Here is a 26753-nt window from a genome sequence, read left to right as displayed (position 1 = left end):
AGAGTGATTTTTAAAAAGTGCATTTTGCTGAGTCAAAGGATTAGTGCGCTAGACTTAGGAGTGTTTTTTCACAGGCTATTTAAATATGCTGTCTTAACTGTAACAATCAAATTAGATTAGCCTTGCGACTAACCTTTGTATGGTGGAAGATCTAAGGGACCGGAACTGGCTTGAGCATTGGTAATTATTAGAGACACATATTTTAGTACCATGTGTGGTGAAGTTGGAAAATCAGCTCTGGCGGAACCACAGCATAGCCAAAAACATTGCAATGGGCTGAAATGATCATACCTTTGATGTTAAGGCCTCCCAAGAATGCCTAAGAGAACTTAGCATATGGAAGTTCACAACGAGCAGTGGGCCCTATCAGACGTCTATTTTTACAGTGAAATGCACAATGTAACCCAACCGGCAACTTTAAATCTAGGGCTTTTAAAGTGAATGTCATCCATCTATCCAATGCCTGGATTAAAGCCCTTGAGTTTTGTACGGCTAGGTCAAGTCATTGATGCACATGCATTGTGGGTTTTTTTTTTTTAAAGTGTGTTTTGCCATGTCAATGCCAGTGTGGTTTTCACAGGCTAAGCAACTCAGTGGGCTCTATGAGACTAAGGCGTAGTTTCTTCCCAGTGAGCTTGCTGGAGATAGGTTAAAGGGTTGGCACGGAGGCTTCGAGAGTGATTTTTAAAATGTGCATTTTGCTTATTCAAAGTATTAGTGCAGTAGACTTAGGAGTGTTTTTTCACAGGCTATTTAAATATGCTGTCTTAACTGTAACAATCAAATTAGATTAGCCTTGCAACTAAACTTTGTAGTGTGGAAAATCTAAGGGACCGGAAATGGCTTGAGCTTCGGCAAATATTAGAGACATATATTTTAGTACCATGTGTGGTGAAGTTGGAAAATCAGCTCTGGCGGAACCACAGCATAGCCAAAAACTTTGCAAAGGGCTGAAATGATCATACCTTTGATGTTACGACCTCTCAAGAATGCCTAAGAGAGCTTAGCATGTGAAAGGTGACAACGAGCAGTGGGGTCTATCAGACGTCTATTTTTACAATGAAATGCACAGTGTCACCCAACCAGCAACTTTAAAGCTAGGACTTTCAAACTTAATGTCATCCATCTGTCCAATGCCTGGATTAAAGTCCTTGATTTTTCTATGACTAGGTCAAATCATTGATGCACATGCATTGTGGGTTGTTTTTTTTTAAAGTGTGTTTTGCCATGTCATTGCCATTGTGGTTATCACAGGCTAAGCAACTCACTGGGCTCTATGAGATTAAGGCCTAGTTTATAGCTAGTGAGTTTGCTGGAGAGAGGTTAAAGGGTTGGCACGGAGGATTCGAGAGTGATTTTTAAAAGTTGGATTTTGCTGAGTTAAAGTATTAGTGCGCTAGACTTCGGAGTGTTTTTTCACAGGCAATATAATTATGCTGTCTTAACTGTAATAATCAACTTAGATTAGCCTTGTGACTAAACTTTGTAGTGTGGAAAATCTAAGGGACCTGAAATGGCTTGAGCTTCCGTAAATATTAGAGACAAATATTTTAGTACCATGTGTGGTGAAGTTGGAAAATCAGCTCTGGCGGAACCACAGCATAGCCAAAAACATTGCAAAGGGCTGAAATGATCATACCTTTGATGTTAAGGCCTCTCAAGAATGCCTAAGAGAGCTCAGCATGTGGAAGGTCACAACGAGCAGTGGGGTCTATCAGACGTCTATTTTTACAGTGAAATGCACAGTGTCACCCAACCAGCAACTTTAAAGCTAGGGCTTTCAAACTTAATGTCATCCATCTGTCCAATGCCTGGATTAAATTCCTTGATTTTTGTACGGCTAGGTCAAATCATTGATGCACATGCATTGTGGGTTGTTTTTTTTTAAAGTTTGTTTTGCCATGTCATTGCCAGTGTGGTTTTAACAGGCTAAGCAACTCACTCGGCTCTATGAGACTAAGGCCTAGTTTATAGCCAGTGAGTTTGCTGGAGAGAGGTTAAAGGGTTGGCATGCAGGCTTCAAGAGTGATTTTTAAAAAGTGCATTTTGCTGAGTCAAAGGATTAGTGCGCTAGACTTAGGAGTGTTTTTTCACAGGCTATTTAAATACGCTGTCTTAACTGTAACAATCAAATTAGATTAGCCTTGCGACTAACCTTTGTATGGTGGAAGATCTAAGGGACCGGAACTGGCTTGAGCATTGGTAATTATTAGAGACACATATTTTAGTACCATGTGTGGTGAAGTTGGAAAATCAGCTCTGGCGGAACCACAGCATAGCCAAAAACATTGCAATGGGCTGAAATGATCATACCTTTGATGTTAAGGCCTCCCAAGAATGCCTAAGAGAACTTAGCATATGGAAGTTCACAACGAGCAGTGGGCCCTATCAGACGTCTATTTTTACAGTGAAATGCACAATGTAACCCAACCGGCAACTTTAAATCTAGGGCTTTTAAAGTGAATGTCATCCATCTATCCAATGCCTGGATTAAAGCCCTTGAGTTTTGTACGGCTAGGTCAAGTCATTGATGCACATGCATTGTGGGTTTTTTTTTTTTAAAGTGTGTTTTGCCATGTCAATGCCAGTGTGGTTTTCACAGGCTAAGCAACTCAGTGGGCTCTATGAGACTAAGGCGTAGTTTCTTCCCAGTGAGCTTGCTGGAGATAGGTTAAAGGGTTGGCACGGAGGCTTCGAGAGTGATTTTTAAAATGTGCATTTTGCTTATTCAAAGTATTAGTGCAGTAGACTTAGGAGTGTTTTTTCACAGGCTATTTAAATATGCTGTCTTAACTGTAACAATCAAATTAGATTAGCCTTGCAACTAAACTTTGTAGTGTGGAAAATCTAAGGGACCGGAAATGGCTTGAGCTTCGGCAAATATTAGAGACATATATTTTAGTACCATGTGTGGTGAAGTTGGAAAATCAGCTCTGGCGGAACCACAGCATAGCCAAAAACTTTGCAAAGGGCTGAAATGATCATACCTTTGATGTTACGACCTCTCAAGAATGCCTAAGAGAGCTTAGCATGTGAAAGGTGACAACGAGCAGTGGGGTCTATCAGACGTCTATTTTTACAATGAAATGCACAGTGTCACCCAACCAGCAACTTTAAAGCTAGGACTTTCAAACTTAATGTCATCCATCTGTCCAATGCCTGGATTAAAGTCCTTGATTTTTCTATGACTAGGTCAAATCATTGATGCACATGCATTGTGGGTTGTTTTTTTTTAAAGTGTGTTTTGCCATGTCATTGCCATTGTGGTTATCACAGGCTAAGCAACTCACTGGGCTCTATGAGATTAAGGCCTAGTTTATAGCTAGTGAGTTTGCTGGAGAGAGGTTAAAGGGTTGGCACGGAGGATTCGAGAGTGATTTTTAAAAGTTGGATTTTGCTGAGTTAAAGTATTAGTGCGCTAGACTTCGGAGTGTTTTTTCACAGGCAATATAATTATGCTGTCTTAACTGTAATAATCAACTTAGATTAGCCTTGTGACTAAACTTTGTAGTGTGGAAAATCTAAGGGACCTGAAATGGCTTGAGCTTCCGTAAATATTAGAGACAAATATTTTAGTACCATGTGTGGTGAAGTTGGAAAATCAGCTCTGGCGGAACCACAGCATAGCCAAAAACATTGCAAAGGGCTGAAATGATCATACCTTTGATGTTAAGGCCTCTCAAGAATGCCTAAGAGAGCTCAGCATGTGGAAGGTCACAACGAGCAGTGGGGTCTATCAGACGTCTATTTTTACAGTGAAATGCACAGTGTCACCCAACCAGCAACTTTAAAGCTAGGGCTTTCAAACTTAATGTCATCCATCTGTCCAATGCCTGGATTAAATTCCTTGATTTTTGTACGGCTAGGTCAAATCATTGATGCACATGCATTGTGGGTTGTTTTTTTTTAAAGTTTGTTTTGCCATGTCATTGCCAGTGTGGTTTTAACAGGCTAAGCAAATCACTCGGCTCTATGAGCCTAAGGCCTAGTTTATAGCCAGTCAGTTTGCTGGAGAGTGGTTAAAGGGTTGGCATGCAGGCTTCAAGAGTGGTTTTTAAAAAGTGCATTTTGCTGAGTCAAAGGATTAGTGCGCTAGACTTAGGAGTGTTTTTTCACAGGCTATTTAAATATGCTGTCTTAACTGTAACAATCAAATTAGATTAGCCTTGCGATTAACCTTTGTATGGTGGAAGATCTAAGGGACCGGAACTGGCTTGAGCTTTGGTAATTATTAGAGACACATATTTTAGTACCATGTGTGGTGAAGTTGGAAAATCAGCTCTGGCGGAACCACAGCATAGCCAAAAACATTGCAATGGGCTGAAATGATCATACCTTTGATGTTAAGGCCTCCCAAGAATGCCTAAGAGAACTTAGCATATGGAAGGTCACAACGAGCAGTGGGCCCTATCAGACGTCTATTTTTACAGTGAAATGCACAATGTAACCCAACCGGCAACTTTAAAGCTAGGGCTTTTAAAGTGAATGTCATCCATCTATCCAATGCCTGGATTAAAGCCCTTGAGTTTTGTACGGCTAGGTCAAGTCATTGATGCACATGCATTGTGGGTTTTTTTTTTTTAAAGTGTGTTTTGCCATGTCAATGCCAATGTGGTTTTCACAGGCTAAGCAACTCAGTGGGCTCTATGAGACTAAGGCGTAGTTTCTTCCCAGTGAGCTTGCTGGAGATAGGTTAAAGGGTTGGCAAGGAGGCTTCGAGAGTGATTTTTAAAATGTGCATTTTGCTTATTCAAAGTATTAGTGCAGTAGACTTAGGAGTGTTTTTTCACAGGCTATTTAAATATGCTGTCTTAACTGTAACAATCAAATTAGATTAGCCTTGCAACTAAACTTTGTAGTGTGGAAAATCTAAGGGACCGGAAATGGCTTCAGCTTCGGTAAATATTAGAGACATATATTTTAGTACCATGTGTGGTGAAGTTGGAAAATCAGCTCTGGCGGAACCACAGCATAGCCAAAAACTTTGCAAAGGGCTGAAATGATCATACCTTTGATGTTACGACCTCTCAAGAATGCCTAAGAGAGCTTAGCATGTGAAAGGTGACAACGAGCAGTGGGGTCTATCAGACGTCTATTTTTACAATGAAATGCACAGTGTCACCCAACCAGCAACTTTAAAGCTAGGACTTTCAAACTTAATGTCATCCATCAGTCCAATGCCTGGATTAAAGTCCTTGATTTTTCTATGACTAGGTCAAATCATTTATGCACATGCATTGTGGGTTGTTTTTTTTAAAGTGTGTTTTGCCATGTCATTGCCATTGTGGTTATCACAGGCTAAGCAACTCACTGGGCTCTATGAGATTAAGGCCTAGTTTATAGCTAGTGAGTTTGCTGGAGAGAGGTTAAAGGGTTGGCACGGAGGCTTCGAGAGTGATTTTTAAAAGGTGGATTTTGCTGAGTTAAAGTATTAGTGCGCTAGACTTCGGAGTGTTTTTTCACAGGCAATATAAATATGCTGTCTTAACTGTAATAATCAACTTAGATTAGCCTTGTGACTAAACTTTGTAGTGTGGAAAATCTAAGGGACCTGAAATGGCTTGAGCTTCCGTAAATATTAGAGACACATATTTTAGTACCATGTGTGGTGAAGTTGGAAAATCAGCTCTGGCGGAACCACAGCATAGCCAAAAACATTGCAAAGGGCTGAAGTGATCATACCTTTGATGTTAAGACCTCCCAAGAATGCCTAAGAGAGCTTAGCATGTGGAAGGTCAAAAGGAGCATTGGGCTCTATCAGACTTCTATTTTTACATTGAAATGCACAGTGTCACCCAACCAGCAACTTTAAAGCTAGGGCTTTCAAACTTAATGTCATCCATCTGTCCAATGCCTGGATTAAATTCCTTGATTTTTGTACGGCTAGGTCAAATCATTGATGCACATGCATTGTGGGTTGTTTTTTTTTAAAGTTTGTTTTGCCATGTCATTGCCAGTTTGGTTTTAACAGGCTAAGCAAATCACTCGGCTCTATGAGACTAAGGCCTAGTTTATAGCCAGTGAGTTTGCTGGAGAGAGGTTAAAGGGTTGGCATGCAGGCTTCAAGAGTGGTTTTTAAAAAGTGCATTTTGCTGAGTCAAAGGATTAGTGCGCTAGACTTAGGAGTGTTTTTTCACAGGCTATTTAAATATGCTGTCTTAACTGTAACAATCAAATTAGATTAGCCTTGCGACTAACCTTTGTATGGTGGAAGATCTAAGGGACCGGAACTGGCTTGAGCTTTGGTAATTATTAGAGACACATATTTTAGTACCATGTGTGGTGAAGTTGGAAAATAAGCTCTGGCGGGAAGACAACATAGCCAAAAACATTCAAAGGGTTGAAATGATCATACCTTTGATGTTAAGGCCTCTCAAGAATGCCTAAGGGATATCAGCATATGGCAGGTCACAATGAGCAGATGGCTTGCATTCTTTCGGCCTTCAATGGCGTGCCGGCTAGCAGAAGGTGTCCAAATGTGGACTTCAGCCAGAAATCGAAAAATCAATCAATGGAAACTGCCAACACGGGCTGGTTGGTCTAGGCGTATGATTCCTCGTTAGGGTGCGAGAGGTCCCGGTTTCAAATCCCGGACGAGCCCTGTTTCCTTACTTTAGATCCACAGGTGTCTGGCACCATTTATTAGTGGCCCTTTCTGAAAAGTGCTGGGCCCCTGACTTCCGTTTCTTTCAAATGTCCAGTAAATAGGGTGATGCGGAAAGGCTTGTTGGTCTAGAGGTATGATTCTCGCTTTGGGTGTGAGAGGTCCTGGGTTCAATTCCCGGACAAGCCCGCCTTCACCTCAAATCTCTGACTGATGTTAGAGTGAGGAAACTTCTTTAAGATTATGCTAAGTAGTGTCCAACTTCAGACAATACAAGAGTGCCCACTTCCTGTCCTGGTGATCTAAGCCAGAATTTGCTTGTTAGGTTTTAAGGAATTTACTTAGGTAACAATCACCTAAACCTGACGTCTGTTTTTACAAAGAAATGCACAGTGTCACCCAACCAGCAACTTTAAAGCTAGGGATTTCAAACTTAATGTCATCCATCTGTCCAATGCCTGGATTAAAGTCCTTGATTTTTGTACGGCTAGGTCAACTCATTGATGCACATGCATTGTGGGTTGTTTTTTTTTAAAGTGTGATTTGCCATGTCATTGCCAGTGTGGTTTTCACAGGCTAAGCAACTCACTCGGCTCTATTAGACTAAGACCTAGTTTATAGCCAGTGAGTTTGCTGGAGAGAGGTTAAAGGGATGGCACGTAGGCTTCGAGAGTGATTTTTAAAAGGTGGATTTTGCTGAGTTAATGTATTAGTGCGCTAGACTTAGGAGTGTTTTTTCACAGGCAATATAAATATGCTGTCTTAACTGTAACAATCAACTTAGATTAGCCTTGTGACTAAACTTTATACTGTGGAAAATCTAAGGGACCTGAAATGGCTTGAGCTTCCGTAAATATTAGAGACAAATATTTTAGTACCATGTGTGGTGAAGTTGGAAAATCAGCTCTGGCGGAACCACAGCATAGCCAAAAAAATTGCAAAGGGCTGAAATGATTATACCTTTGATGTTAAGGCCACTCAAGGATGCCTAAGGGATATCAGCATGTGGAAGGTCACAACGAGCAGTGGGCTCTATCAGACGTCTATTTTTACAGGGAAATGCTGTGTCACCCAACCAGCAACTTTAAAACTAGGACTTTCAAACTTAATGTCATCCATCTGTCCAATGCCTGGATTAAATTCCTTGATTTTTGTACGGCTAGGTCAAATCATTGATGCACATGCATTGTGGGTTGTTTTTTTTAAAAGTTTCTTTTGCCATGTCATTGCCAGTGTGGTTTTCACAAGCTAAGCAACTCACTGGGCTCTATGAGACTAAGGCCTAGTTTATAGCCAATGAGTTTGCAGGAGAGAGGTTAAAGGGATGGCATGCAGGCTTCAAGAGTGATTTTTAAAAAGTGAATTTTGCTGAGTCAAAGTATTAGTGCACTAGACTTAGGAGTTTTTTTTCACAGGCTATTTAAATATGCTGTCTTAACTGTAACAATCAAATTAGATTAGCCTTGCGACTAAACTTTGTAAGGTGGAAAATATAAGGGACCGGAAATGGCTTCTGCTTCGGTAAATATTAGAGACACATATTTTAGTACCATGTGTGGTGAATTTGGAAAATCAGCTCTGGCGGGAAGACAACATAGCCAAAAACATTGCAAAGGGTTGAAATGATCATACCTTTGATGTTAAGGCCTCTCAAGAATGCCTAAGGGATATCAGCATATGGCAGGTCACAATGAGCAGATGGCTTGCATTCTTTCGGCCTTCAATGGCGTGCCGGCTAGCAGAAGGTGTCCAAATGTGGACTTCAGCCAGAAATCGAAAAATCAATCAATGGAAACTGCCAACACGGGCTGGTTGGTCTAGGCGTATGATTCCTCGTTAGGGTGCGAGAGGTCCCGGTTTCAAATCCCGGACGAGCCCTGTTTCCTTACTTTAGATCCACAGGTGTCTGGCACCATTTATTAGTGGCCCTTTCTGAAAAGTGCTGGGCCCCTGACTTCTGTTTCTTTCAAATGTCCAGTAAAAAGGGGACTATAGGGGGGTGTGAAAAGGCTTGTTGGTCTAGAGGTATGATTCTCGCTTTGGGTGTGAGAGGTCCTGGGTTCAATTCCCGGACAAGCCCGCCTTCACCTCAAATCTCTGACTGATGTTAGAGTGAGGAAACTTCTTTAAGATTATGCTAAGTAGTGTCCAACTTCAGACAATACAAGAGTGCCCACTTCCTGTCCTGGTGATCTAAGCCAGAATTTGCTTGTTAGGTTTTAAGGAATTTACTTAGGTAACAATCACCTAAACCTGACGTCTGTTTTTACAGAGAAATGCACAGTGTCACCCAACCAGCAACTTTAAAGCTAGGGATTTCAAACTTAATGTCATCCATCTGTCCAATGCCTGGATTAAAGTCCTTGATTTTTGTACGGCTAGGTCAACTCATTGATGCACATGTATTGTGGGTTGTTTTTTTTTAAAGTGTGATTTGCCATGTCATTGCCAGTGTGGTTTTCACAGGCTAAGCAACTCACTGGGCTCTATTAGACTAAGACCTAGTTTATAGCCAGTGAGTTTGCTGGAGAGAGGTTAAAGGGATGGCACGTAGGCTTCGAGAGTGATTTTTAAAAGGTGGATTTTGCTGAGTTAATGTATTAGTGCGCTAGACTTAGGAGTGTTTTTTCACAGGCAATATAAATATGCTGTCTTAACTGTAACAATCAACTTAGATTAGCCTTCTGACTAAACTTTATACTGTGGAAAATCTAAGGGACCTGAAATGGCTTGAGCTTCCGTAAATATTAGAGACAAATATTTTAGTACCATGTGTGGTGAAGTTGGAAAATCAGCTCTGGCGGAACCACAGCATAGCCAAAAACATTGCAAAGGGCTGAAATGATTATACCTTTGATGTTAAGGCCACTCAAGGATGCCTAAGGGATATCAGCATGTGGAAGGTCACAACGAGCAGTGGGCTCTATCAGACGTCTATTTTTACAGGGAAATGCTGTGTCACCCAACCAGCAACTTTAAAACTAGGACTTTCAAACTTAATGTCATCCATCTGTCCAATGCATGGATTAAAGTCCTTGATTTTTGTATGACTAGGTCAACTCATTGATGCACATGCATTGTGGGGGTTTTTTTTTTTAAGTGTGTTTTGCTATGTCATTGCCAGTGTGGTTTTCACAGGCTAAGCAACTCACTGGGCTCTATGAGACTAAGGCCTAGTTTATAGCCAGTAAGCTAGCTGGAGAGAGGTTAAATGGATGGCATGCAGGCTTCAAGATTGATTTTTAAAAAGTGAATTTTGCTGAGTCAAAGGATTAGTGCGCTAGACTTAGGAGTGTTTTTTCACAGGCTATTTAAATACGCTGTCTTAACTGTAACAATCAAATTAGATTAGCCTTGTGACTAACCTTTGTATGGTGGAAGATCTAAGGGACCGGAACTGGCTTGAGCTTTGGTAAATATTAGAGACACATATTTTAGTACCATGTGTGGTGAAGTTGGAAAATCAGCTCTGGCCGAACCACAGCATAGCCAAAAACGTTGCAAAAGGCTGAGATGATCATACCTTTGATGTTAAGGCCTCCCAAGAATGCCTAAGAGAGCTTAGCATGTGGAAGGTCACAACAAGCAGTGGGCTCTATTAGACGTCTATTTTTACAGTGAAATGCACAGTGTCACCCCTCCAGCATCTTTAAAGCTAGGGCTTTTAAACTGAATGTCATCCATCTGTCCAATGCCTGGATTAAAGCCCTAGAGTTTTGTACGGCTAGGTCAAGTCATTGATGCACATGCATTGTGGGGTTTTTTTTTTAAAGTGTGTTTTGCCATGTCATTGCCAGTGTGGTTTTCACAGGCTAAGCAACTCACTGGGCTCTATGAGACTAAGGCCTAGTTTATAGCCAATGAGTTTGCTTGAGACAGGTTAAAGGGATGGCATGCAGGCTTCAAGAGTCATTTTTAAAAAGTGAATTTTGCTGAGTCAAAGGATTAGAGCGCTAGACTTAGGAGTGTTTTTTCACAGGCTATTTAAATATGCTTTCTTAGCTGTAACAATCAAATTAGATTAGCCTTGCGACTAAACTTTGTAGGGTGGAAAATCTAAGGGACCGGAAATGGCTTGAACGTCGGTAAATATTAGAGACACATATTTTAGAACCATGTGTGGTGAAGTTGGAAAATCAGCTCTGGCCGAACCACAGCATAGCCAAAAATATTGCAAAGGGCTGAAATTATCAAACCTTTGATGTTAAGGCCTCTCAAGAATGCCTAAGAGAGCTTAGCATGTGAAAGGTCACAACGAGCAGTGGGCTCTATCAGACGTCTATTTTTACAGTGAAATGCACAGTGTCACCCAACCAGCAACTTTAAAGCTAGGACTTTCAAACTTAATGTCATCCATCTGTCCAATGCCTGGATTAAAGCCCTTGAGTTTTGTATGGCTAGGTCAACTCATTGATGCACATGCATTGTGGGGGGTTTTTTTTAAGTGTGTTTTGCCATGTCATTGCCAGTGTGGTTTTCACAGGCTAAGCAACTCAGTGGGCTCTATGAGACTAATGCCCAGTTTATAGCCAGTGAGTTTGATGGAGATAGGTTAAAGGGTTGGCACGGAGGCTTCGAGAGTGATTTTTAAAAAGTGCATTTTGCTGAGTCAAAGTATTAGTGTGCTAGACTTAGGAGTGTTTTTTCACAGGCTATTTAAATATGCTGTCTTAACTGTAACAATCAAATTATATTAGCCTTACGACTAAACTTTGTAGTGTGGAAAATCTAAGGGACCGTAAATTGCTTGAGCTTTGGTAAATATTAGAGACACATATTTTAGTACCATGTGTAGTGAAGTTGGAAAATCAGCTCTGGCGGAACCACAGCATAGCCAAAAACATTGCAAAGGGCTGAAATGATCATACCTTTGATGTTAAGGCCTCCCAAGAATGCCTAAGAGAGCTTAGCTTGTGGAAGGTCACAACGAGCAGTGGGCTCTATCAGACGTCTATTTTTACAGTGAAATGCACAGTGTCACCCAACCAGCAACTTTAAAGCTAGGGCTTTTAAACTGAATGTCATCCATCTGTCCAATGCCTGGATTAAAGCCCTTGAGTTTTGTACGGCTAGGTCAAGTCATTGATGCACATGCATTGTGGGTGTTTTTTTTTAAAGTGTGTTTTACCATGTCATTGCCAGTGTGGTTTTCACAGGCTAAGCAACTCAATGGGCTCTATGAGACTAAGGCCTAGGTTATAGCCAGTGAGTTTGCTGGAGATAGGTTAAAGGGTTGGCACGGAGGCTTCGAGAGTGATTTTTAAAAAGTGCATTTTGCTGAGTCAAAGTATTAGTGTGCTAGACTTAGGAGTGTTTTTTCACAGGCTATTTAAATATGCTGTCTTAACTGTAACAATCAAATTAGATTAGCCTTGCGACTAAACTTTCTAGGGTGGAAGATCTAAGGGACCAGAACTGGCTTGAGCTTTGGTAAATATTAGAGACACATATTTTAGTACCATGTGTGGTGAAGTTGGAAAATCAGCTCTGGCGGAACCACAGCATAGCCAAAAACATTGCAAAGGGCTGAAATGATCATACCTTTGATGTTAAGGCCTCTTAAGAATGCCTAAGTGAGCTTAACACGTGGAAGGTCACAACGAGCAGTGGGCTCTATCAGACATCTATTTTTATAGAGAAATGCACAGTGTCACCCAACCACGAACTTTAAATCTAGGGATTTCAAACTTAATGTCAACCATCTGTCCAATGTCTGGATTAAAGTCCTTGAGTTTTGTACGGCTAGGTCAACTCATTGATGCATATGCATTGTGGGGTTTTTTTTTTTTAAGTGTGTTTTGCCATGTCATTGCCAGTGTGGTTTTCACAGGCTAAGCAACTCAGTGGGCTCTATGAGTCTAAGACCTAGTTTATAGCCAGTGAGTTTGCTGGAGATAGGTTAAAGGGCTGGCGCGCCCCGGCTTCGACAGTGATTTTTAAAAAGTGCATTTTGCTGAGTCAAAGTATTAGTGTGCTAGACTTAGGAGTGTTTTTTCACAGGCTATTTAAATATGCTGTCTTAACTGTAACAATCAAATTATATTAGCCTTACGACTAAACTTTGTAGTGTGGAAAATCTAAGGGACCGTAAATTGCTTGAGCTTTGGTAAATATTAGAGACACATATTTTAGTACCATGTGTAGTGAAGTTGGAAAATCAGCTCTGGCGGAACCACAGCATAGCCAAAAACATTGCAAAGGGCTGAAATGATCATACCTTTGATGTTAAGGCCTCCCAAGAATGCCTAAGAGAGCTTAGCTTGTGGAAGGTCACAACGAGCAGTGGGCTCTATCAGACGTCTATTTTTACAGTGAAATGCACAGTGTCACCCAACCAGCAACTTTAAAGCTAGGGCTTTTAAACTGAATGTCATCCATCTGTCCAATGCCTGGATTAAAGCCCTTGAGTTTTGTACGGCTAGGTCAAGTCATTGATGCACATGCATTGTGGGTGTTTTTTTTTAAAGTGTGTTTTACCATGTCATTGCCAGTGTGGTTTTCACAGGCTAAGCAACTCAATGGGCTCTATGAGACTAAGGCCTAGGTTATAGCCAGTGAGTTTGCTGGAGATAGGTTAAAGGGTTGGCACGGAGGCTTCGAGAGTGATTTTTAAAAAGTGCATTTTGCTGAGTGAAAGTATTAGTGCGCTAGACTTAGGAGTGTTTTTTCAAAGGCTATTTAAATATGCTGTCTTAACTGTAACAATCAAATTAGATTAGCCTTGCGACTAAACTTTCTAGGGTGGAAGATCTAAGGGACCAGAACTGGCTTGAGCTTTGGTAAATATTAGAGACACATATTTTAGTACCATGTGTGGTGAAGTTGGAAAATCAGCTCTGGCGGAACCACAGCATAGCCAAAAACATTGCAAAGGGCTGAAATGATCATACCTTTGATGTTAAGGCCTCCCAAGAATGCCTAAGTGAGCTTAACACGTGGAAGGTCACAACGAGCAGTGGGCTCTATCAGATATCTATTTTTATAGAGAAATGCACAGTGTCACCCAACCAGCAACTTTAAAGCTAGGGCTTTTAAACTGAATATCATCCATCTGTCCAATGCCTGGAATAAAGTCCTTGAGTTTTGTACGGCTAGGTCAACTCATTGATGCACATGCATTGTGGATTTTTTTTTTAATGTGTGTTTTCCCATGTCATTGCTAGTGTATGCCTAAGGGATTTCAGCATGTGGAAGGTCACAACGAACAGATGGCTTGCATTCTTTCGGCCTTCAATGGCGTGCCGGCCTGCAGAAGGTGTCCAAATGTGGACTTCAGCCAGAAATCGAAAAGTCGATCAATCGAAACTGCCAACACGGGCTGGTTGGTCTAGGCGTATGATTCTTGGTTAGGGTGCGAGAGGTCCGGGTTTCAAATCCCGGACAAGCCCCATTTACTTACTTTAGATCCACAGGTGTCTGGCACCATTTATTAGTGGCCCTTTCTGAAAAGTGCTGGGCCCCTGACTTCTGTTTCTTTCAAATGTCCAGTAAAAAGGGGACTATAGGGTGGTGTGAAAAGGCTTGTTGGTCTAGAGGTATGATTCTCGCTTTGGGTGTGAGAGGTCCCGGGTTCAATTCCCGGACAAGCCTGCCTTCACCTCAAATTTCTGACTGATGTTAGAGCCAGGAAATTCTTTTAAGATTATGCTAAGTAGTGTCCAACTTCAGACAATACAAGAGTGCCCACTTCCTGTCCTGGTGATCTAAGCCAGAATTTGCTTGTTAGGTTTTAAGGAATTTACTTAGGTAACAATCACCTAAACCTGACGTCTGTTTTTACAGAGAAATGCACAGTGTCACCCAACCAGCAACTTTAAAGCTAGGGATTTCAAACTTAATGTCATCCATCTGTCCAATGCCTGGATTAAAGCCCTTGAGTTTTGTACGGCTAGGTCAACTCATTGATGCACATGCATTGTGGGGTTTTTTTTTTAAGTGTGTTTTCCCATGTCATTGCCAGTGCGGTTTTCACAGGCTAAGCAACTCATTGGGATCTATGAGACTAAGGCCTAGTTTACAGCCAGTGAGTTTGCTGGAGATAGGTTAAAGGGTTGGCACGGAGGCTTCGAGAGTGATTTTTAAAAAGTGCATTTTGCTGAGTGAAAGTATTAGTGCGCTAGACTTAGGAGTGTTTTTTCACAGGCTATTTAAATATGCTGTCTTAACTGTAACAATCAAATTAGATTAGCCTTGCGACTAAACTTTGAAGGCTGGAAGATCTAAGGGACCGGAACTGGCCTGAGCTTTGGTAAATTTTAGAGACACATATTTTAGTACCATGTGTGGTGAAGTTGGAAAATCAGCTCTGGCATAACCACAGCATAGCCAAAAACATTGCAAAGGGCTGAAATGATCATACCTTTGATGTTAAGGCCTCCCAAGAATGCCTAAGTGAGCTTAACACGTGGAAGGTCACAACGAGCAGTGGGCTCTATCAGACATCTATTTTTATAGAGAAATGCACAGTGTCACCCAACCACGAACTTTAAAACTAGGGATTTCAAACTTAATGTCAACCATCTGTCCAATGTCTGGATTAAAGTCCTTGAGTTTTGTACGGCTAGGTCAACTCATTGATGCATATGCATTGTGGGGTTTTTTTTTTTAAGTGTGTTTTGCCATGTCATTGCCAGTGTGGTTTTCACAGGCTAAGCAACTCAGTGGGCTCTATGAGTCTAAGACCTAGTTTATAGCCAGTGAGTTTGCTGGAGATAGGTTAAAGGGCTGGCGCGCCCCGGCTTCGACAGTGATTTTTAAAAAGTGCATTTTGCTGAGTCAAAGTATTAGTGTGCTAGACTTAGGAGTGTTTTTTCACAGGCTATTTAAATATGCTGTCTTAACTGTAACAATCAAATTATATTAGCCTTACGACTAAACTTTGTAGTGTGGAAAATCTAAGGGACCGTAAATTGCTTGAGCTTTGGTAAATATTAGAGACACATATTTTAGTACCATGTGTAGTGAAGTTGGAAAATCAGCTCTGGCGGAACCACAGAATAGCCAAAAACATTGCAAAGGGCTGAAATGATCATACCTTTGATGTTAAGGCCTCCCAAGAATGCCTAAGAGAGCTTAGCTTGTGGAAGGTCACAACGAGCAGTGGGCTCTATCAGACGTCTATTTTTACAGTGAAATGCACAGTGTCACCCAACCAGCAACTTTAAAGCTAGGGCTTTTAAACTGAATGTCATCCATCTGTCCAATGCCTGGATTAAAGCCCTTGAGTTTTGTACGGCTAGGTCAAGTCATTGATGCACATGCATTGTGGGTGTTTTTTTTTAAAGTGTGTTTTACCATGTCATTGCCAGTGTGGTTTTCACAGGCTAAGCAACTCAATGGGCTCTATGAGACTAAGGCCTAGGTTATAGCCAGTGAGTTTGCTGGAGATAGGTTAAAGGGTTGGCACGGAGGCTTCGAGAGTGATTTTTAAAAAGTGCATTTTGCTGAGTGAAAGTATTAGTGCGCTAGACTTAGGAGTGTTTTTTCAAAGGCTATTTAAATATGCTGTCTTAACTGTAACAATCAAATTAGATTAGCCTTGCGACTAAACTTTCTAGGGTGGAAGATCTAAGGGACCAGAACTGGCTTGAGCTTTGGTAAATATTAGAGACACATATTTTAGTACCATGTGTGGTGAAGTTGGAAAATCAGCTCTGGCGGAACCACAGCATAGCCAAAAACATTGCAAAGGGCTGAAATGATCATACCTTTGATGTTAAGGCCTCCCAAGAATGCCTAAGTGAGCTTAACACGTGGAAGGTCACAACGAGCAGTGGGCTCTATCAGACATCTATTTTTATAGAGAAATGCACAGTGTCACCCAACCAGCAACTTTAAAGCTAGGGCTTTTAAACTGAATATCATCCATCTGTCCAATGCCTGGAATAAAGTCCTTGAGTTTTGTACGGCTAGGTCAACTCATTGATGCACATGCATTGTGGATTTTTTTTTTAATGTGTGTTTTCCCATGTCATTGCTAGTGTATGCCTAAGGGATTTCAGCATGTGGAAGGTCACAACGAACAGATGGCTTGCATTCTTTCGGCCTTCAATGGCGTGCCGGCCTGCAGAAGGTGTCCAAATGTGGACTTCAGCCAGAAATCGAAAAGTCGATCAATCGAAACTGCCAACACGGGCTGGTTGGTCTAGAGGTATGATTCTCGCTTTGGGTGTGAGAGGTCCTGGGTTCAATTCCCAGACAAGCCCGCCTTCACCTCAAATCTCTGACTGATGTTAGAGCGAGGAAATTCTTTTAAGATTATGCTAAGTAGTGTCCAACTTCAGACAATACAAGAGTGCCCACTTCCTGTCCTGGTGATCTAAGCCAGAATTTGCTTGTTAGGTTTTAAGGAATTTACTTAGGTAACAATCACCTAAACCTGACGTCTGTTTTTACAGAGAAATGCACAGTGTCACCCAACCAGCAACTTTAAAGCTAGGGATTTCAAACTTAATGTCATCCATCTGTCCAATGCCTGGATTAAAGCCCTTGAGTTTTGTACGGCTAGGTCAACTCATTGATGCACATGCATTGTGGGGTTTTTTTTTTAAGTGTGTTTTCCCATGTCATTGCCAGTGCGGTTTTCACAGGCTAAGCAACTCATTGGGATCTATGAGACTAAGGCCTAGTTTACAGCCAGTGAGTTTGCTGGAGATAGGTTAAAGGGTTGGCACGGAGGCTTCGAGAGTGATTTTTAAAAAGTGCATTTTGCTGAGTGAAAGTATTAGTGCGCTAGACTTAGGAGTGTTTTTTCACAGGCTATTTAAATATGCTGTCTTAACTGTAACAATCAAATTAGATTAGCCTTGCGACTAAACTTTGAAGGCTGGAAGATCTAAGGGACCGGAACTGGCCTGAGCTTTGGTAAATTTTAGAGACACATATTTTAGTACCATGTGTGGTGAAGTTGGAAAATCAGCTCTGGCATAACCACAGCATAGCCAAAAACATTGCAAAGGGCTGAAATGATCATACCTTTGATGTTAAGGCCTCCCAAGAATGCCTAAGTGAGCTTAACACGTGGAAGGTCACAACGAGCAGTGGGCTCTATCAGACATCTATTTTTATAGAGAAATGCACAGTGTCACCCAACCACAAACTTTAAAACTAGGGATTTCAAACTTAATGTCAACCATCTGTCCAATGTCTGGATTAAAGTCCTTGAGTTTTGTACGGCTAGGTCAACTCATTGATGCATATGCATTGTGGGGTTTTTTTTTTTAAGTGTGTTTTGCCATGTCATTGCCAGTGTGGTTTTCACAGGCTAAGCAACTCAGTGGGCTCTATGAGTCTAAGACCTAGTTTATAGCCAGTGAGTTTGCTGGAGATAGGTTAAAGGGCTGGCGCGCCCCGGCTTCGACAGTGATTTTTAAAAAGTGCATTTTGCTGAGTCAAAGTATTAGTGTGCTAGACTTAGGAGTGTTTTTTCACAGGCTATTTAAATATGCTGTCTTAACTGTAACAATCAAATTATATTAGCCTTACGACTAAACTTTGTAGTGTGGAAAATCTAAGGGACCGTAAATTGCTTGAGCTTTGGTAAATATTAGAGACACATATTTTAGTACCATGTGTAGTGAAGTTGGAAAATCAGCTCTGGCGGAACCACAGCATAGCCAAAAACATTGCAAAGGGCTGAAATGATCATACCTTTGATGTTAAGGCCTCCCAAGAATGCCTAAGAGAGCTTAGCTTGTGGAAGGTCACAACGAGCAGTGGGCTCTATCAGACGTCTATTTTTACAGTGAAATGCACAGTGTCACCCAACCAGCAACTTTAAAGCTAGGGCTTTTAAACTGAATGTCATCCATCTGTCCAATGCCTGGATTAAAGCCCTTGAGTTTTGTACGGCTAGGTCAAGTCATTGATGCACATGCATTGTGGGTGTTTTTTTTTAAAGTGTGTTTTACCATGTCATTGCCAGTGTGGTTTTCACAGGCTAAGCAACTCAATGGGCTCTATGAGACTAAGGCCTAGGTTATAGCCAGTGAGTTTGCTGGAGATAGGTTAAAGGGTTGGCACGGAGGCTTCGAGAGTGATTTTTAAAAAGTGCATTTTGCTGAGTCAAAGTATTAGTGTGCTAGACTTAGGAGTGTTTTTTCACAGGCTATTTAAATATGCTGTCTTAACTGTAACAATCAAATTAGATTAGCCTTGCGACTAAACTTTCTAGGGTGGAAGATCTAAGGGACCAGAACTGGCTTGAGCTTTGGTAAATATTAGAGACACATATTTTAGTACCATGTGTGGTGAAGTTGGAAAATCAGCTCTGGCGGAACCACAGCATAGCCAAAAACATTGCAAAGGGCTGAAATGATCATACCTTTGATGTTAAGGCCTCCCAAGAATGCCTAAGTGAGCTTAACACGTGGAAGGTCACAACGAGCAGTGGGCTCTATCAGATATCTATTTTTATAGAGAAATGCACAGTGTCACCCAACCAGCAACTTTAAAGCTAGGGCTTTTAAACTGAATATCATCCATCTGTCCAATGCCTGGAATAAAGTCCTTGAGTTTTGTACGGCTAGGTCAACTCATTGATGCACATGCATTGTGGATTTTTTTTTTAATGTGTGTTTTCCCATGTCATTGCTAGTGTATGCCTAAGGGATTTCAGCATGTGGAAGGTCACAACGAACAGATGGCTTGCATTCTTTCGGCCTTCAATGGCGTGCCGGCCTGCAGAAGGTGTCCAAATGTGGACTTCAGCCAGAAATCGAAAAGTCGATCAATCGAAACTGCCAACACGGGCTGGTTGGTCTAGGCGTATGATTCTTGGTTAGGGTGCGAGAGGTCCGGGTTTCAAATCCCGGACAAGCCCCATTTCCTTACTTTAGATCCACAGGTGTCTGGCACCATTTATTAGTGGCCCTTTCTGAAAAGTGCTGGGCCCCTGACTTCTGTTTCTTTCAAATGTCCAGTAAAAAGGGGACTATAGGGTGGTGTGAAAAGGCTTGTTGGTCTAGAGGTATGATTCTCGCTTTGGGTGTGAGAGGTCCCGGGTTCAATTCCCGGACAAGCCCGCCTTCACCTCAAATCTCTGACTGATGTTAGAGCCAGGAAATTCTTTTAAGATTATGCTAAGTAGTGTCCAACTTCAGACAATACAAGAGTGCCCACTTCCTGTCCTGGTGATCTAAGCCAGAATTTGCTTGTTAGGTTTTAAGGAATTTACTTAGGTAACAATCACCTAAACCTGACGTCTGTTTTTACAGAGAAATGCACAGTGTCACCCAACCAGCAACTTTAAAGCTAGGGATTTCAAACTTAATGTCATCCATCTGTCCAATGCCTGGATTAAAGCCCTTGAGTTTTGTACGGCTAGGTCAACTCATTGATGCACATGCATTGTGGGGGTTTTTTTTTAAGTGTGTTTTCCCATGTCATTGCCAGTGCGGTTTTCACAGGCTAAGCAACTCATTGGGATCTATGAGACTAAGGCCTAGTTTACAGCCAGTGAGTTTGCTGGAGATAGGTTAAAGGGTTGGCACGGAGGCTTCGAGAGTGATTTTTAAAAAGTGCATTTTGCTGAGTGAAAGTATTAGTGCGCTAGACTTAGGAGTGTTTTTTCACAGGCTATTTAAATATGCTGTCTTAACTGTAACAATCAAATTAGATTAGCCTTGCGACTAAACTTTGAAGGCTGGAAGATCTAAGGGACCGGAACTGGCCTGAGCTTTGGTAAATATTAGAGACACATATTTTAGTACCATGTGTGGTGAAGTTGGAAAATCAGCTCTGGCATAACCACAGCATAGCCAAAAACATTGCAAAGGGCTGAAATGATCATACCTTTGATGTTAAGGCCTCCCAAGAATGCCTAAGTGAGCTTAACACGTGGAAGGTCACAACGAGCAGTGGGCTCTATCAGACATCTATTTTTATAGAGAAATGCACAGTGTCACCCAACCACGAACTTTAAAACTAGGGATTTCAAACTTAATGTCAACCATCTGTCCAATGTCTGGATTAAAGTCCTTGAGTTTTGTACGGCTAGGTCAACTCATTGATGCATATGCATTGTGGGGGTTTTTTTTTTAAGTGTGTTTTGCCATGTCATTGCCAGTGTGGTTTTCACAGGCTAAGCAACTCAGTGGGCTCTATGAGTCTAAGACCTAGTTTATAGCCAGTGAGTTTGCTGGAGATAGGTTAAAGGGCTGGCGCGCCCCGGCTTCGACAGTGATTTTTAAAAAGTGCATTTTGCTGAGTCAAAGTATTAGTGTGCTAGACTTAGGAGTGTTTTTTCACAGGCTATTTAAATATGCTGTCTTAACTGTAACAATCAAATTATATTAGCCTTACGACTAAACTTTGTAGTGTGGAAAATCTAAGGGACCGTAAATTGCTTGAGCTTTGGTAAATATTAGAGACACATATTTTAGTACCATGTGTAGTGAAGTTGGAAAATCAGCTCTGGCGGAACCACAGAATAGCCAAAAACATTGCAAAGGGCTGAAATGATCATACCTTTGATGTTAAGGCCTCCCAAGAATGCCTAAGAGAGCTTAGCTTGTGGAAGGTCACAACGAGCAGTGGGCTCTATCAGACGTCTATTTTTACAGTGAAATGCACAGTGTCACCCAACCAGCAACTTTAAAGCTAGGGCTTTTAAACTGAATGTCATCCATCTGTGCAATGCCTGGATTAAAGCCCTTGAGTTTTGTACGGCTAGGTCAAGTCATTGATGCACATGCATTGTGGGTGTTTTTTTTTAAAGTGTGTTTTACCATGTCATTGCCAGTGTGGTTTTCACAGGCTAAGCAACTCAATGGGCTCTATGAGACTAAGGCCTAGGTTATAGCCAGTGAGTTTGCTGGAGATAGGTTAAAGGGTTGGCACGGAGGCTTCGAGAGTGATTTTTAAAAAGTGCATTTTGCTGAGTGAAAGTATTAGTGCGCTAGACTTAGGAGTGTTTTTTCAAAGGCTATTTAAATATGCTGTCTTAACTGTAACAATCAAATTAGATTAGCCTTGCGACTAAACTTTCTAGGGTGGAAGATCTAAGGGACCAGAACTGGCTTGAGCTTTGGTAAATATTAGAGACACATATTTTAGTACCATGTGTGGTGAAGTTGGAAAATCAGCTCTGGCGGAACCACAGCATAGCCAAAAACATTGCAAAGGGCTGAAATGATCATACCTTTGATGTTAAGGCCTCCCAAGAATGCCTAAGTGAGCTTAACACGTGGAAGGTCACAACGAGCAGTGGGCTCTATCAGACATCTATTTTTATAGAGAAATGCACAGTGTCACCCAACCAGCAACTTTAAAGCTAGGGCTTTTAAACTGAATATCATCCATCTGTCCAATGCCTGGAATAAAGTCCTTGAGTTTTGTACGGCTAGGTCAACTCATTGATGCACATGCATTGTGGATTTTTTTTTTAATGTGTGTTTTCCCATGTCATTGCTAGTGTATGCCTAAGGGATTTCAGCATGTGGAAGGTCACAACGAACAGATGGCTTGCATTCTTTCGGCCTTCAATGGCGTGCCGGCCTGCAGAAGGTGTCCAAATGTGGACTTCAGCCAGAAATCGAAAAGTCGATCAATCGAAACTGCCAACACGGGCTGGTTGGTCTAGGCGTATGATTCTTGGTTAGGGTGCGAGAGGTCCGGGTTTCAAATCCCGGACAAGCCCCATTTCCTTACTTTAGATCCACAGGTGTCTGGCACCATTTATTAGTGGCCCTTTCTGAAAAGTGCTGGGCCCCTGACTTCTGTTTCTTTCAAATGTCCAGTAAAAAGGGGACTATAGGGAGGTGTGAAAAGGCTTGTTGGTCTAGAGGTATGATTCTTGCTTTGGGTGTGAGAGGTCCCGGGTTCAATTCCCGGACAAGCCCGCCTTCACCTCAAATCTCTGACTGATGTTAGAGCGAGGAAATTCTTTTAAGATTATGCTAAGTAGTGTCCAACTTCAGACAATACAAGAGTGCCCACTTCCTGTCCTGGTGATCTAAGCCAGAATTTGCTTGTTAGGTTTTAAGGAATTTACTTAGGTAACAATCACCTAAACCTGACGTCTGTTTTTACAGAGAAATGCACAGTGTCACCCAACCAGCAACTTTAAAGCTAGGGATTTCAAACTTAATGTCATCCATCTGTCCAATGCCTGGATTAAAGCCCTTGAGTTTTGTACGGCTAGGTCAACTCATTGATGCACATGCATTGTGGGGTTTTTTTTTTAAGTGTGTTTTCCCATGTCATTGCCAGTGCGGTTTTCACAGGCTAAGCAACTCTTTGGGATCTATGAGACTAAGGCCTAGTTTACAGCCAGTGAGTTTGCTGGAGATAGGTTAAAGGGTTGGCACGGAGGCTTCGAGAGTGATTTTTAAAAAGTGCATTTTGCTGAGTGAAAGTATTAGTGCGCTAGACTTAGGAGTGTTTTTTCACAGGCTATTTAAATATGCTGTCTTAACTGTAACAATCAAATTAGATTAGCCTTGCGACTAAACTTTGAAGGCTGGAAGATCTAAGGGACCGGAACTGGCCTGAGCTTTGGTAAATATTAGAGACACATATTTTAGTACCATGTGTGGTGAAGTTGGAAAATCAGCTCTGGCATAACCACAGCATAGCCAAAAACATTGCAAAGGGCTGAAATGATCATACCTTTGATGTTAAGGCCTCCCAAGAATGCCTAAGTGAGCTTAACACGTGGAAGGTCACAACGAGCAGTGGGCTCTATCAGACATCTATTTTTATAGAGAAATGCACAGTGTCACCCAACCACGAACTTTAAAGCTAGGGCTTTCAAACTTAATGTCAACCATCTGTCCAATGTCTGGATTAAAGTCCTTGAGTTTTGTACGGCTAGGTCAACTCATTGATGCACATGCATTGTGGATTTTTTTTTTAATGTGTGTTTTCCCATGTCATTGCTAGTGTATGCCTAAGGGATTTCAGCATGTGGAAGGTCACAACGAACAGATGGCTTGCATTCTTTCGGCCTTCAATGGCGTGCCGGCCTGCAGAAGGTGTCCAAATGTGGACTTCAGCCAGAAATCGAAAAGTCGATCAATCGAAACTGCCAACACGGGCTGGTTGGTCTAGGCGTATGATTCTTGGTTAGGGTGCGAGAGGTCCGGGTTTCAAATCCTGGACAAGCCCCATTTCCTTACTTTAGATCCACAGGTGTCTGGCACCATTTATTAGTGGCCCTTTCTGAAAAGTGCTGGGCCCCTGACTTCTGTTTCTTTCAAATGTCCAGTAAAAAGGGGACTATAGGGAGGTGTGAAAAGGCTTGTTGGTCTAGAGGTATGATTCTTGCTTTGGGTGTGAGAGGTCCCGGGTTCAATTCCCGGACAAGCCCGCCTTCACCTCAAATCTCTGACTGATGTTAGAGCGAGGAAATTCTTTTAAGATTATGCTAAGTAGTGTCCAACTTCAGACAATACAAGAGTGCCCACTTCCTGTCCTGGTGATCTAAGCCAGAATTTGCTTGTTAGGTTTTTTTTTTTTAAGTGTGTTTTGCCATGTCATTGCCAGTGTGGTTTTCACAGGCTAAGCAACTCAGTGGGCTCTATGAGTCTAAGACCTAGTTTATAGCCAGTGAGTTTGCTGGAGATAGGTTAAAGGGCTGGCGCGCCCCGGCTTCGACAGTGATTTTTAAAAAGTGCATTTTGCTGAGTCAAAGTATTAGTGCGCTAGACTTAGGAGTGTTTTTTCACAGGCTATTTAAATATGCTGTCTTAACTGTAACAATCAAATTATATTAGCCTTACGACTAAACTTTGTAGTGTGGAAAATCTAAGGGACCGTAAATTGCTTGAGCTTTGGTAAATATTAGAGACACATATTTTAGTACCATGTGTAGTGAAGTTGGAAAATCAGCTCTGGCGGAACCACAGAATAGCCAAAAACATTGCAAAGGGCTGAAATGATCATACCTTTGATGTTAAGGCCTCCCAAGAATGCCTAAGAGAGCTTAGCTTGTGGAAGGTCACAACGAGCAGTGGGCTCTATCAGACGTCTATTTTTACAGTGAAATGCACAGTGTCACCCAACCAGCAACTTTAAAGCTAGGGCTTTTAAACTGAATGTCATCCATCTGTCCAATGCCTGGATTAAAGCCCTTGAGTTTTGTACGGCTAGGTCAAGTCATTGATGCACATGCATTGTGGGTGTTTTTTTTTAAAGTGTGTTTTACCATGTCATTGCCAGTGTGGTTTTCACAGGCTAAGCAACTCAATGGGCTCTATGAGACTAAGGCCTAGGTTATAGCCAGTGAGTTTGCTGGAGATAGGTTAAAGGGTTGGCACGGAGGCTTCGAGAGTGATTTTTAAAAAGTGCATTTTGCTGAGTGAAAGTATTAGTGCGCTAGACTTAGGAGTGTTTTTTCAAAGGCTATTTAAATATGCTGTCTTAACTGTAACAATCAAATTAGATTAGCCTTGCGACTAAACTTTCTAGGGTGGAAGATCTAAGGGACCAGAACTGGCTTGAGCTTTGGTAAATATTAGAGACACATATTTTAGTACCATGTGTGGTGAAGTTGGAAAATCAGCTCTGGCGGAACCACAGCATAGCCAAAAACATTGCAAAGGGCTGAAATGATCATACCTTTGATGTTAAGGCCTCCCAAGAATGCCTAAGTGAGCTTAACACGTGGAAGGTCACAACGAGCAGTGGGCTCTATCAGATATCTATTTTTATAGAGAAATGCACAGTGTCACCCAACCAGCAACTTTAAAGCTAGGGCTTTTAAACTGAATATCATCCATCTGTCCAATGCCTGGAATAAAGTCCTTGAGTTTTGTACGGCTAGGTCAACTCATTGATGCACATGCATTGTGGATTTTTTTTTTAATGTGTGTTTTCCCATGTCATTGCTAGTGTATGCCTAAGGGATTTCAGCATGTGGAAGGTCACAACGAACAGATGGCTTGCATTCTTTCGGCCTTCAATGGCGTGCCGGCCTGCAGAAGGTGTCCAAATGTGGACTTCAGCCAGAAATCGAAAAGTCGATCAATCGAAACTGCCAACACGGGCTGGTTGGTCTAGGCGTATGATTCTTGGTTAGGGTGCGAGAGGTCCGGGTTTCAAATCCCGGACAAGCCCCATTTCCTTACTTTAGATCCACAGGTGTCTGGCACCATTTATTAGTGGCCCTTTCTGAAAAGTGCTGGGCCCCTGACTTCTGTTTCTTTCAAATGTCCAGTAAAAAGGGGACTATAGGGTGGTGTGAAAAGGCTTGTTGGTCTAGAGGTATGATTCTCGCTTTGGGTGTGAGAGGTCCCGGGTTCAATTCCCGGACAAGCCCGCCTTCACCTCAAATCTCTGACTGATGTTAGAGCCAGGAAATTCTTTTAAGATTATGCTAAGTAGTGTCCAACTTCAGACAATACAAGAGTGCCCACTTCCTGTCCTGGTGATCTAAGCCAGAATTTGCTTGTTAGGTTTTAAGGAATTTACTTAGGTAACAATCACCTAAACCTGACGTCTGTTTTTACAGAGAAATGCACAGTGTCACCCAACCAGCAACTTTAAAGCTAGGGATTTCAAACTTAATGTCATCCATCTGTCCAATGCCTGGATTAAAGCCCTTGAGTTTTGTACGGCTAGGTCAACTCATTGATGCACATGCATTGTGGGGGTTTTTTTTTAAGTGTGTTTTCCCATGTCATTGCCAGTGCGGTTTTCACAGGCTAAGCAACTCATTGGGATCTATGAGACTAAGGCCTAGTTTACAGCCAGTGAGTTTGCTGGAGATAGGTTAAAGGGTTGGCACGGAGGCTTCGAGAGTGATTTTTAAAAAGTGCATTTTGCTGAGTGAAAGTATTAGTGCGCTAGACTTAGGAGTGTTTTTTCACAGGCTATTTAAATATGCTGTCTTAACTGTAACAATCAAATTAGATTAGCCTTGCGACTAAACTTTGAAGGCTGGAAGATCTAAGGGACCGGAACTGGCCTGAGCTTTGGTAAATATTAGAGACACATATTTTAGTACCATGTGTGGTGAAGTTGGAAAATCAGCTCTGGCATAACCACAGCATAGCCAAAAACATTGCAAAGGGCTGAAATGATCATACCTTTGATGTTAAGGCCTCCCAAGAATGCCTAAGTGAGCTTAACACGTGGAAGGTCACAACGAGCAGTGGGCTCTATCAGACATCTATTTTTATAGAGAAATGCACAGTGTCACCCAACCACG

At 41.8% G+C, this 26753-nt stretch overlaps 8 non-coding genes across 8 annotated transcripts; all 8 read left to right on the top strand.

Annotated features, from left to right (window-relative positions):
• Window positions 1–6721: 6721 nt before the first annotated feature.
• Window positions 6722–6793, top strand: trnap-ugg (transfer RNA proline (anticodon UGG)). Its single transcript has one exon. It is a non-coding gene; the product is annotated as a tRNA-Pro (tRNA).
• A 1819-nt stretch (window positions 6794–8612) lies between these two features.
• On the top strand, window positions 8613–8684 carry trnap-ugg (transfer RNA proline (anticodon UGG)). The gene has a single exon. It is a non-coding gene; the product is annotated as a tRNA-Pro (tRNA).
• Window positions 8685–14122: 5438 nt separating this feature from the next.
• trnap-ugg (transfer RNA proline (anticodon UGG)) lies at window positions 14123–14194 on the top strand. Its single transcript has one exon. It is a non-coding gene; the product is annotated as a tRNA-Pro (tRNA).
• A 2543-nt stretch (window positions 14195–16737) lies between these two features.
• On the top strand, window positions 16738–16809 carry trnap-ugg (transfer RNA proline (anticodon UGG)). The gene has a single exon. It is a non-coding gene; the product is annotated as a tRNA-Pro (tRNA).
• Window positions 16810–19554: 2745 nt separating this feature from the next.
• On the top strand, window positions 19555–19626 carry trnap-ugg (transfer RNA proline (anticodon UGG)). Its single transcript has one exon. It is a non-coding gene; the product is annotated as a tRNA-Pro (tRNA).
• Window positions 19627–22371: 2745 nt separating this feature from the next.
• Window positions 22372–22443, top strand: trnap-ugg (transfer RNA proline (anticodon UGG)). Its single transcript has one exon. It is a non-coding gene; the product is annotated as a tRNA-Pro (tRNA).
• A 1397-nt stretch (window positions 22444–23840) lies between these two features.
• On the top strand, window positions 23841–23912 carry trnap-ugg (transfer RNA proline (anticodon UGG)). The gene has a single exon. It is a non-coding gene; the product is annotated as a tRNA-Pro (tRNA).
• Window positions 23913–25790: 1878 nt separating this feature from the next.
• On the top strand, window positions 25791–25862 carry trnap-ugg (transfer RNA proline (anticodon UGG)). The gene has a single exon. It is a non-coding gene; the product is annotated as a tRNA-Pro (tRNA).
• The last annotated feature ends 891 nt before the right edge of the window (window positions 25863–26753 follow it).

This window comes from Electrophorus electricus, chromosome 23 (assembly GCF_041902795.1).
Source record: "Electrophorus electricus isolate QZ-2024a chromosome 23, ASM4190279v1, whole genome shotgun sequence".
NCBI lineage: Eukaryota > Metazoa > Chordata > Actinopteri > Gymnotiformes > Gymnotidae > Electrophorus > Electrophorus electricus.
Note: the sequence above shows the minus strand (reverse complement) of the source record. Positions and strands in the feature narration are given on the sequence as shown.